Source organism: Camellia sinensis, chromosome 13 (assembly GCF_055761805.1).
Source record: "Camellia sinensis isolate YWXY chromosome 13, ASM5576180v1, whole genome shotgun sequence".
Lineage (NCBI taxonomy): Eukaryota > Viridiplantae > Streptophyta > Magnoliopsida > Ericales > Theaceae > Camellia > Camellia sinensis.
Genome location: NC_138973.1, coordinates 99,530,324 through 99,543,060, shown reverse-complemented (window position 1 = coordinate 99,543,060; position 12,737 = coordinate 99,530,324).

Here is a 12,737-nt window from a genome sequence, read left to right as displayed (position 1 = left end):
AGGGAGATAATTATACTGTGAGAGTCATTCAAATTGAGCCGGACAACTGTTTGTCGGTGAATGAAGGTGAATGGTGGGAAGATAGCGATTTGCATCTTGCCCACATAGACGAAGACTGGAGAGACCATACCCCGGACAGTACCTGGTAAGCAGATGAAATAGACCATCTCACTAGGAATGGATGGTATTTTAAACTTCCCCATTTGTATCAAGTGTAGACCGCCCGAACTCCGCTCCGCGCGCGAGGGCGCAAATTGTAGTTCTTAGCTACTACAGTTCGGACTCCTGTCACGGTTCTGAATCTAATCTCATAAAGTGCAATATAAGACTGATAAATTACCAAAGAGTCCAAATTCGACAAATTATTTTGGAAAATCAATTTTAATCAAATGCGCCAAACATGGACTGTTTTGCCAGATTTCAGAGTCGCTACCTAAATATTTTGTTTTGGGAAATTTAGGAAACCCTGACTCGTGCCTAAGGCCACGTGTCCGTCATCACCAAAGTTGCCTCGGCTCGGGAACTTGGGTACGAGAGGGGAAGGTCCTAAAATGAGCACCCCTGCTCACTAGATCAAAGATCAGCCTCTACTAAGTTGATATGTTGTTTTTGAAAACACATGCGTTCTTTTTCCAGTTTATTAGCTAACCTTTACTATGTGATGCGCACAGCAAACAAGTATAGACTCAATCATGCAGATTGGAACAAAACAACTCATGTTTGTTTTTGAAAATGGTTTGAAAGTGCTACTCGGAAGTAGGCTAAGACGCGGATTTGCCACCCTCAAGTGGGCATAGAAAAACATGATTTTGCCACTTCAAGTGGGCTTAAAACTCATAATCATCGAGTTGTTCCAATTCAGGCAATCAAACATTCACCCACGGGCATTCAGGCAGTTATAGCAGTTAAGCAATTAGCCTCATGGCAAGCATGCTATCATGGTAGTCACTTACACATATGGAAGGATGCTAAAGCATAAACACTCACAGTGTACTCCGAGCCAAAACAAAAGCTAGTTAGAAATCATGCATGATCCTAGCTATGTTAAGATGCCTAATGCAATACATGCAAATGCAACTAAAATAGGCTCGGCTATCCTAAGATGGCATATGAATGCAACACTTGATAATCATGTATTCAAATAAGTATTGAAAGACAGCGCTGTTTGTATGATGTGCCGAGCCCGGTGCATGTAAGACTAATGAATGATGCAAACATGCAAGCATAAGTATGCATGTTGAAACATGCCCTAAACTAACCATCAAAAGTTGATAAGTAAAAGGGAGAAAGAAATGGGGGTTGGAAGACATGCATCACACACACGCACACTTATTACAAAGTTTTCCCGCTCGACGGAGGGTTCGAATGAATTTAGCTAACTAGCTATGCTAATTAAACTAATTATTACAAATCAACTAATTAACTAACTTAGCTAATTAATTTTTACAAAAATTTAACTAATTAATCAAATTAATTAAGTTACAAAACCAACTAAGTAAGAAAAGGAAGCTAATTTAGGCTGCCACAGCTCTGCCTCGGAATAATGAATGATGCATGCTCGGTCGCGTCCTCTTGAAAATCCACTACCTTGCCTCATGATGCCTTTATTTTCACTCTTTTGGTCCTCTGAAAATTGCCAACTTCCAGGTTGCTTTTGACCCATCTCAGGAACATGTTCAGGAATGATTGCCCAAAGATGATGGCCATCGGCCAGATTTGATGGCCATTGGCCACTTTTGATAGCTGATCGGCAGCCTTGATGGCCGGTCGGCAGCTTTGATGGCCGGTCGGTCACTGTTTCCTGTAATTTCTCCCTTTGCTGCAACAGAGCACAAACAGAGGCATGGCAGTGTATTTGCAAGAGAATGTGTGTGCAATTACACTCCTTATCGTGTCTCAAGCTCAAAGGAGTGTAGTGCTCGGCTTTCAAGCCACCAATCAAGCATTTTGATGCATGATGGCCAAAGAGTCAAGCTTGCACAATGTTGATGAATGCACAAACAACACATAGGACTCGAGAGGCCTCCACCCTATCATGCACAATCAAGGGGGACGACGACTAAGAAATGAGGCACGTTTCATCACTTCAAGTATGAAACGTCCCTCGTTCCTTGTGTTTGGATTAACGTCCGATCCAAACACAATGCAATGCAACACAACACATGTTATCTTGGCATGTTTTACTTTGATTCATTTTGTTTACTCATTTTAGATTACCGATAAGTCCTTTAACCGGCTAAGTCCAAAAGTGAGAAGTCCTCTAAATGGAAAGACAGACTAAGCCACAAGCATCTTGAGCATGAAAGAAGCATCATGCCGTTGGTTAGTAGAAACCCTCAAGAGAAGGCTAAAACCATTAGGCATGAAAGCCTCAATTTCATGCTCAAGCCAACAAGGGGCTCAAGACCACTTTCAAAGCAAAGTCACAAATGAAAAGTGGAGTGATATGGCAAACATTTCAGTGCTGAAATAGGATGCTAAAGACACTAAACCATGCAAGCAATGCATGCACAACATGTTAAGGGCTAAAGGCATTGAAACTAGTGACAAGCACTACACTAGAGGCATGCAATATCAAACTCAAATGGCTAAACCAGCTCTGGATAGAGCTAAATCATGCTAAAATAGTGGCCAAGATATGCTGAAACTTAGGCACAAAAGGCAAGAAAATCATGCGCACATGTTGGCTCGCAAGCAAGGCATACGGCTCAACTCTTAAACACAATGAAAGAGTGAAAAACATGGAAGTGCGACAACACCGTATGCTCTGAAATAACATGCCAAATGATGCCAAAGCATACAAATACCTCAAGCCAAGCATGCAAGATACCTCAAAACTCAAAACTAGTCAAGGCATCTGCACTATAGCTATACAAAACATGAGTCATATGACCAAGGTTGCCCAAAATAGTCCTAAAACATCCCAAATGGTGTTCTAAAACATGCTTGAAATAAGCTAAGAATGGCTAGATTTAGAGGCCAAAACAACAGCACATGTTAGGCAATTTAGCACAATTGCACTACAAGTATACAAAGCAAAGCTTGAGTGATGAAGACCACTCAAAACAGAGTTAGAGCATGCCAAAACAACACAAAAAATGGGCTGAGACTAAGCCAACAGATGCTAGAATAACAAGCAAACTCATTAGGCATGCAAGGCTAGCAAAGAGGATTTACACTACAAGTGCATGAAGCATGCAACCAATAATCAAACATGCCAAAAACAGAGTTATGGCAGGTCTAAAAAGTCACAAAAATGAGCCTAAACAAAGCCACTAATAAGTAGAAACACATGCTCTTTTGATGGGCCATCAACACATGCAAACAAGAGAAGAGGAGGGGGGACCACCCCCACCTATTTTGAGGCTCAAAAATTTTTTTCCACCACTGAAATTCTTCTGGAATTTAGTGGTTCTAAGGTCAAAAAGAAGTTGTTTGAAGAGCTTGAAAGTTAGCTCAAAAGGCCTTACAAGCCAAGGAGCAAAAGGGAGGACAACCCCCTAGCCAATCAAGGCACAAACCAACACTCTAGAACCTCAAAATCAGAGTTTTTTATAGTTCAAAACTAGCCTCAAAATAGTCCAAAACAATGGAAAAAGGAGGGTAAAGCAAATGTGCAAAAACAAGCTTGAAAGGGAGAAGTGCTTACCCTTGAAGCACCTTGAAACACAGCAGCAAAACCAGCCAAAATAAGCTTTTGGAGCTCAAACAAATTCCCAAGGAATCTCAGCCCAATGGTGGTCAAGTTTGATCAAGGATGTCTATGCAAAAGTATAGTGTATCAAAGCTTTCATGCACAAAAGGGCAAAAGGAAGTGAACTTCTAGAGAGAGGGACATAGATTTAGCTCTGAAAATTCTAGAGAGAGAGGCTCCCAAAATTTCTTAAGCCTTTAAAATGTTCTCACCTTGCAAAATATGAGATATAGCCTCTATATATAGCAAAAATACAAGCTTTGGCCGAAAATAACTCAATTGGAAATATCTGGAGCAGTGTACAATGGCTAGAGGAGAAATATCTGCCAATTCTGGGCTTTCTAGACATTTTTGGCCGATCGGCCACCATTTGTGGCTGATTAGGTTCACTCTTTGCCGACCTATGGCCGATGAGCTCCAATTGTGGCCGATGCACTTCTATAGAGGCTGACGGCAAAAACTAACCCCAGTCCCTGACTTGCACTAGGCATAAATCCTTCATCTGGACTCCTTTTCAGGTCATTCTTGTGTCCAAAATGAAGTCCCGGAAGTAAGATTTCCAATGGTGGAAGCCTCATCTCAAAATTGTAGGTGTGCTAAGAGATATCCCTCTTTTAGTGAAGACTGCTCAATTTTGGTCCAACCGGATTGATGCCCTACTTCAACCAACCATATCTCCCCCATCCGGAGTCAGCTTTAGGAGATTCTTGAATGCAAAATGAAGCCCCAGAAGTATTATTTCCAACGGTGGTGGCCTTATATCTTAAATCTAAGTGTATAGATATATAGGCCTGATTTAGCGAGGACTGCTCGTCTTTCTCTTAACGATTCATGCCTAACTTCTTCCCCAACTTTCTTTCTTCTCTCCTCTCCTCTTTTTTTCAACTCCAAACCCCTAAACAAGCTGTTTTGAAAGATTTTCCAAAGATTTCATCTCTCTTTCATTTATTTCCACTTTGTCCTTGCTCGATTTACCGAAAAACGCAACATTTGACAAAATACGAGCCTCAAAACTTCGTTGAAACCTTTTCAAAATGTTTTGAAAGAGAGGGTTTTAAGGTTTAAAAACCATTCAAAATAGCTGTGGTCCAAAATGAGGTGTAAGGTTGGGATTTGACTTTCCTCTTGCCGAATGAATCGAACCTTTGCACTGCACAACTTCCATCACCAAGTAAACCATCAGTAGCGCCCAAGTCTTAAGGGCGGTCAAAAATGGGGTGTCTACATCATGCTGAACCATCAGGAAAGGAAAAAGAGATTGAGAAGGAGAAAAAAAAGAAGAAGTTGGAAGAGGAGCTGGTCCTGAAACAACTCAAAAAGATCCAAGTTGACATTTTCATTTGGGACCTCTTTATGGCTTCGCGAGTACACCGGCAGGTAGTTTTGTCGGGATGGATAAGGCCGAGCTATCCATTGATACTACACCATAACAACTCATCGGTCTTATCTTCCGAAGTAGCACTAAGCCTATGCTCATCTTCTTCGATAAAGAGTTACCACCAGAAAGATCGGCTCTCAACAAGCCACTGTAAATATCTGTCGAGTGTAGAGGAAAGTGGGTTCCAGTGGTTCTACTGGACATCAGCTCTGCTATCAACGTTTGTCCTTCTTGCACCGCCTATGCAATGGGCCTGACACTGGTAGATTTCGTCCCCACAGCCCTAGTGATTCGGGCATATGATAATAAAAGCAGAGAAGTTATGGAGATAGTGAAAGTGCAGGTCGAAGTGGGCCCTTCCGAGCATGAGATTGAGTTCCATGTGCTCGATGTGCCAGCTACCTTCAACTTACTTCTGGGGAGGCCCTCGTTGCATTATATGAAGGCTGTGTCCTCCACCCTCCATCAAATGTTGAAATTTCCTCACAAGGGAGGGGTGACTACCATTTTTGGGAACTTATCTATTCATCCTTCGCTAGAGGTTACTATGCCTTTATTGAAAATCAATCACGGTGATGAGGACGTGTTTCTTTTGGGTTTCACTCTAGCGGAAGCCCAGGTGATATAGACAATCTTAGTTGAGAGCAAAGACATGTATGTCAGTGCTCAGTTCATTTATTTCATGAACAAATTGCGGCGTATTCCTGGATGGGGCTCAGAAGGAGTGGTAGAAAAAGGTGATGCAGTACTAGTTGATGTGCCACATAACCTACATGCCTTTAGACTGGGCTGTTGTAGACACCCCATTTTTTACCGCTGTTAAGACTTGGGTGACACTGATTGATCACTCGATGATAAAAGTTATTGTAGACACCCCATTTTTGACCGTCCTCAAGACTCGGACGTCACCGTTTGAACACACGGTGATCTTCCATGTTTGTGTTCGTTTGGAGTTCCCGGAGGTCTTGGCTTGCGCGCCTTGCCTCAGGATCCCCGAACTCGACCGTTTAGTGTCTGGTTTTGCACCAAACACTTGTGTCTTGCCTTTGAGAGGCAGGGTGGGGCTTGTAGACCATCCCCACCCACCACCGGCAGTGGCTAGAGGCCACCGGCTGGTGTTTGCTGCCACCGGCAATTTTTATTGCTGGCCGGCACCTTTTTTTTGCCGGTCAGCACTATTTTGTGCCGGTCGGCACTCCTTTTGGCCAAGATGGCATTTTTGGCCGGCCGATTGCTGTTCATCTGCTTTTGCAGATATTTTTAGACAGCTGTCTTGCTTTTGCATCCCTCCATACACGTGTATGGAGGGATCTCCCTCCTGAAAAGCTTGTCTTGTAAGCTTTACAAGACATATAGAGAGAGGCTTGTCTCTTGGCTAGAGAGGTTAGAGACTTGAGAGATTTTGAGAGCAAAAAACAGCCATTGTTGAGCTCTTGTTCTAGGGTTTGAGTTAGATACATTTTCTATCTCTCTTTCCCTTTCATTTGTGCAATAGGTGTTTTGTGTCTTACTATTGCACACAAACACCTAGTGTTTCACCTTCCTTTGGCTCTTGAGGTTCTAAAGGACTGGTTTTGAAGTTTTGGTGTAGGATCCAAGCTAAAGGAGGCCATTGGAGCATCATTTGTGAAGAAGGCTTCAAGGGTGAGAATCTAGTCCCATTTTCCCCCATTTTTGCATTGATTTTATACCTATCTTAGAGCTGTTTTTGTGCTTATTGTATAACATAAAAAAGTTCTGTTTTTAAGCCCTCTTTATTGTTTATTAAGAGTGTTTTGTTGTTTGAGGGTAGTTGACCACCCTTAGGCCTTAAAAGGCCTCATTTTGAGCCATTTTGTGTTAGCTCCGGGATTTTGGTGTTGGGGTCTCTTCACCACTGAAATCTTGAGGGATTTCAGTGGTGAAGATGATGCCTTGAAGTCCCAAGAAGGAGAGGGCCACCCCCTCTCCTTGTTGTCCTTGAAAAGGGCATATCTTGGCCTCTTGAGAGAGCATTATGCTTGAGTGTGTGATGAGCATGTTTGGTCTGTTTTTCATGCTTATATATCCATAATATAACATGATTTTAACTTGGTTTTGGTGCTCCATGCATGCTTAGCATAGTTGCCTTGTAATGCCATGTTTATGCCTTAATGTGCCTTAGGTTGTTAGCCTTTGTGGGAGCATGTTTTAGGCTTAGTCTTGTGAAGATTATGTGCTTATTTTGCCATGTTTTAGGTCTGTCCATAAGTGTTTGGGTCGATTTTGGCATGCTTGATATAGCTCCTTTGTATTTGGGCTTGTTAGCCTTGAGTATGTGCATGTGTAGCATGACATCTTTGCATCGAATTGGTGATTTGGGGTCCCTCCACATGTTATTTCAGTCCCATTTCCATGCTTGTTTGATTGTCTTGCATGCCTCTTTAATGCTTTGGAAGCTTGTGTAGCAATGCTCCATGTTTTGGTGTCTATGTATGCCTTTGTATTTGAGCCACTTAGATGCCATCTAAGGGGTCCTTTGGCCTTGTTTTGACATGCTAAAAATCTGTTTTAGTAGTTTAATGCATGCCATGTTTGTTGTGATAAACATGCTTCAAAGCTTCATGACTTGCATCAAGTACTTGGACCATGCTTGCATGCACTTGCTTGTCTTGTTTAATGTGATTTGGCATCATTTTATAACATGATTTTAGAGCTCGCGTTGCATGCCAATTGTTCATGATTGCCTCTTTCAAGTGTGCTTGAATGTTGCTTGCTTTGTGCCTAAGTGTTGGGCCTTAAGATGTGTATGTGTGTATGTATGTTTAGCCTTCATTTTTGGGCGTTATGGCTACTGTTTTGGGCCTTATTAGAGCTGCCTAATCCATGTATAAGTCCATCTTTCCATTGGTTTGCATTGCCATATGTATGCTTGTATGCTTGCATAAGCTTGTTGCCATGCCATGTTGCATCCTTAGCTTGTATGCCTAGGTTGCATTGCATCTTGCATGCATGCCTTGTTCCTTGAATTGATGATAAGAATTGGGCCTTGTTTGGTTGGATTTGGTTTGCATGCATTTGAAATCAAATTTGCATACTTGGTTCTTTGGGCCATCATGCATGGAAATGCGTAATTGGTGGTCCGAGAATCGAGGCACATGCCCCTTTGAGTCATTATCATGATAAGGGATATGGTTGGTGCATACATGCCTTGAATTGTGCTGCCATGCTTTGTTTTGCCCTCTGTTGCTGTGAGTTGCAGGTTCTGCAGGCTTTCTTTGCCGACCGGCAGTGTAAGGTGCCGGCCGGCAATCTTTCCTCTGCCGACAACTCCATTTCATGCCGATGGCCACACACCAATGCCGGTGGTAATTCCCCTCAGCCGGTGGCACTCCCCAGTGTCCAGGGATGCAGTCCTGAGGTTTTGACAACCTCCAGAGGAGCAGAGGAAAGAAAATAGAGGCAGCTTGCGCATGGCGACGCGTTTCCCGAGGCGATTTTCCTGTTTTAATTAATTTATTTAATTGTTAACTAAATTAATTAATTTGTAATATTAATTAGCTTGCGTAGTTAATTAATCTGTAATATTTATTCGATCCCTCCGAGTGAGGGAAAATCTGTAATAAGGGTGGGTGAGTGTGTGTATGTCTTCCAACCCCACTTCTTTCTCCCTTTTATTTACCTGCTTATGATGGTAGATTAGGGCACGTTTAAATTAGCATACCTTATGCTATGCATGCGTGCATTCATGCATTTATGCTACATGTATTAGGCTCGGTACATCATGCTAACTGCATTTGTACTTCAAATTCTAAACTGAATATGTGATAGTTGTGCATTTCTCACATGCCATGTTTAGGATAGCCGAGCCTATTCTAGCAACACTTTGTATGCGATGCATTAGGCACTTAACATGGACTTGGATCATGCATGTTTGCTAACGAGTTCTTTGTTTTGGCACGGAGTACGATGTAAGTATTTTCGCTTTAGCATATCGCATGAGTGTGAATATTGCCATGTCAGCATACTTAACATGTGGCTAGATGCTTATGTGTTATAAACTGCTTGGATGCCTGTGGGTGAAGGTTGGATTGTTTGAGTTGGAAGAACTCATTGAAATCCGTGTTTCAGCCTACTTGCGAGTAGCAAATCCAAAGCATTTTCCAAAACAAACGGATATGCAATGCTTGTTTCCAAATTAGGCAATCTAGTCTATACTTGTTTGCTGCGTGCATAACATAGTAAATTCTAGGCTAATAAATGGAATAAGAACACATAAAGTTTTCAAATACGGATATCACGGTTAGTAGAGGCCGGTCTTCGGACCGGGCGAAAGGGGGTGCTCATAGCTGACCTTCCCCGATCGTACCCAAGCTCCCGAGCCGAGATAACTCCGGTAATGACGGACATGTGGCCTTCGGCACCGAGTCAGGGTTTCCTAAATTCTCCCATAAAAAAAAAATATTTAGGTGGCGACTCTGTATCTGGCAAAGCAGTCCATGTTTGGCACTACTTTTTCAAAAATCTGTTTCTCAAAACGATTTGCCAGATTTGGACTCTTTGGTTCAGATTAAGAACCGTGACACAAGTCGAGTCCGAACTGTAGTAACCCCAAATGAACAGAACGGGACTCATCCTCCCGGGGCGTTCAGGGACGTCTACAGTTTCTGGCGACTCCGCTGGGGAGTTTAGAGAGCTTGACTCGAACTCATGATATCCTGTTTTGATTTCGCTTATGTGTTTCTTTGCATTTCATGTGCATTGGTGCGCCTAGGAACACAGTGTTTGCCGTCTGCCATTCCTGAACGGTTTGCCGGAGGCTTGTCTTGTCAAGGCATGTCCATAAGGCTGACCGGTTATGGGCTCTGACAGTATGGGAACACAAACCCCGGTTTACCGGGGCACCCTTTTTGACCATTCGACCTAGTGCATGTTCGGATCCGTAGTGACCATTCCAAGTTAGGACAGGTTGCTTACCCGATGCTAAGTTGTTTGAAACCGCTGTGTGCGTAGTGCAACCCTAGCTCTTGACGAAATAGGACAGGGAAACCCTACCCTAACATAGGGGTGTTTTGGCTCTCACTTACTTGCTATGTGCTTTTAGAGTGTATCTCTACAAGAACGCATATACCAGTTTGCGAGTTTAAGTATCGGGCCCGAGGGCACCAGAATCAGTATTGTTGAGAATCAGTTATCAGGAATCAGTTATCCGCGGGTATTAGATTCAGTATTTTGGGAACAGAAATCTGGGAACAGTGATCAGCAGTAGGGTACAGTTGTTTGGCTACGCCCGTATTCGATCAGTTTGAGGCTGAAATGCTGTTTATTTCTCCTTTCAGTTCAGAGAGTCGCAGAGTTGATACAGAATAGCCAGTGTCTCCCCTTGCTGAAGCAGGTTTTATGGCGGCACAAAATACAGAAGAAGTTGTGGTTATGACGGCTGCATTGGAGCAGGGGACCGCTCCGCAGAATGAGGCCAGCATCAGTGTGTCACACCCACCCAGGTCGCCCGTTGTGCACCCGGTCTGGGCTCCCCAGTTATATCAGGCTCGTGAGCCCACCCCCTTTGAGTTGATGGGAATGATAGGGGACCTCCAGAGGTCCGTGGCCGATCTGGGCTATGGAATGTCGGCTTCACCGCCAGCGGCGCCGTATGTCGGGAATTTCGTACCACAGGAGCCCCCGCTACTGGGGCGGATTGTGATAGAGCTCAGCCAGCCAGAGGTGGCTTCCAGCTACAGCCGCGACATGCCAGCACCGACCCAGACCCTTGATCAGGCTGAGGCCAGAGGAAAAGACAAGGCAAAGGTAGACGCCGACCCTATTGAACAACTGCTGTGGGCAGTCGAGGCTCTGAAAGCCAGAGGGATGAACAAGCAACAAACATCTGCAATCGTGATCAAAGCTGTGGATGATGCTTTCCCCGCTCCAATCAAAGGTAGTTCAAGCCAGGTAGAAAATCGGGATGGGCCCCGTCATGCCCAGACAATACCTGTAGTTCCTAACCCTGCACCGGGGAAGGTTCAAAAAGCCAAGGCAGCGCCAGCCGATCCTTTCGCCAGCGCATCTGGCAAGAATCCTCAAACTGCAAAGTACCTGCCCCGAGGGCGCAGGGTCTTTCACGACCTCCACATGCCTTTGTCTAGGGCATTACTGATATTGGCGAAGAATGGGCATCTTAAGCCTTTGGAGCCTCGGCCACTCCCGAAGAATCTCCCTCCCACTCATGATGCTACCTTGTACTGCGCGTACCATCAACAGTCCGGTCACAGTACCGATGGATGTTCCCGCCTTCGTCATGAAGTGCAGGATTTGATTGATAACAAGGTTATCCTACCACCCACCTCAGGCAAGCCCGTCACCACTCAGTTGTTGGATTTCGAGGGCTCAGATACTGCGAGTATGTGAAGTGGACCGCCTGCGGGCAACATTTGGTGTATTTTTGAAGCGTCTAGCACGCATTTTTGAGCATCGGTGAAACTGAGTTTTGTAAATCCTGGCTTGGATGTCGAGTCAGTCTTTTGTTTTGAGTCCGTCTCTTTGTCTTGAGTCAGTCTTTTTTTTTTGCTTAAGGGTCTGTCTGGTTGTATCGAGTCAGTCCCCATTGTATATAATACTAGGTGATTCTGGGGTTGTTGTCCCGAACGCCATTTTGTTATTATTTGTTTTTGTTTTGAGTCTGTTTCTGCCGAGGGGCCAGTTGCACCAACAAAGCCGATTGAAACAGCTGTTGCTATCTCAAACTTCATGCTTGCTTTCAGCATAAGTGCCAGAGAATTTGATTGGGCTGACAGTACATCTCGCCTGCTCTCTTGCGCGCCAAACTCATTGCATTAACCCAAGTTTTCCAAAAACAAACTTTTTGAACACTGCGGTGATGAAAACGAAGAGGAAGGAATTCCTCGGGTTTTGCAAAATTTTGATCATTTTGAGAGAGAGAAAGGCGTGCTAAGCCTTTTAATGATGAAACCATGCTTGTCGGCGTGAGTACTGAGAAGGATCCTGGCCTGATCCAGATTGGTTCCACACTATCTTCGGCGCGAGCGATTCGTCGCTTTCTTAAAAACTTTCAAAAATAAATGTTTTACGCGGCCCTGTGAAGACCTGTGTGGAATCGCTCTTGAGATTGCGCAGCCTAGGATCGCTCTCGGCCTCAAGATTCAACTCACCCGCTCCGAACCTTGTACCCGTTCAGAACATCTAAACGGCCGATTGTCAGAGAAGGCCCGTGTGGCCAATTTTGAAGTAGCCCTCGACCAAGAGGCGTAGAAATTGAATCAGAAGGAGTGGATCTCGCCGGAAGAAGCTCGTGGAGCAACCGGGATGGATTCTCCGCAAATCAGCGCAACAGCCGTTCTCCTGGACACAGAGAGGCTTCAATTTCAAAAAACCATTTGACGTGGACTTGCTACACTTTTTACCCTTTGAGAGGCTCGCTGGGTCGAAAACCCGGAACGGCGACCCAGGCAAAAGTTAGAGCAAGAGAAAAATACAGAAAAGCAAAAAATAGCAAAAAATAGCAAAAAATAGCAAAAAAGCAAAAATACAAAAAAGAAGAAAAGAAAAGAAAAGACAAAAGATACAAAAAAGAAAAGAAAAAAGAAAAATGCGAGAAAAAAAAAGGAAATAGAAAATGAAAAGAAGCTCGCAAGGTCGAAAACCCGCATTGGGCGCCTTGGCAAAAGTGAGAGCCAAAAAAAGTGAAGG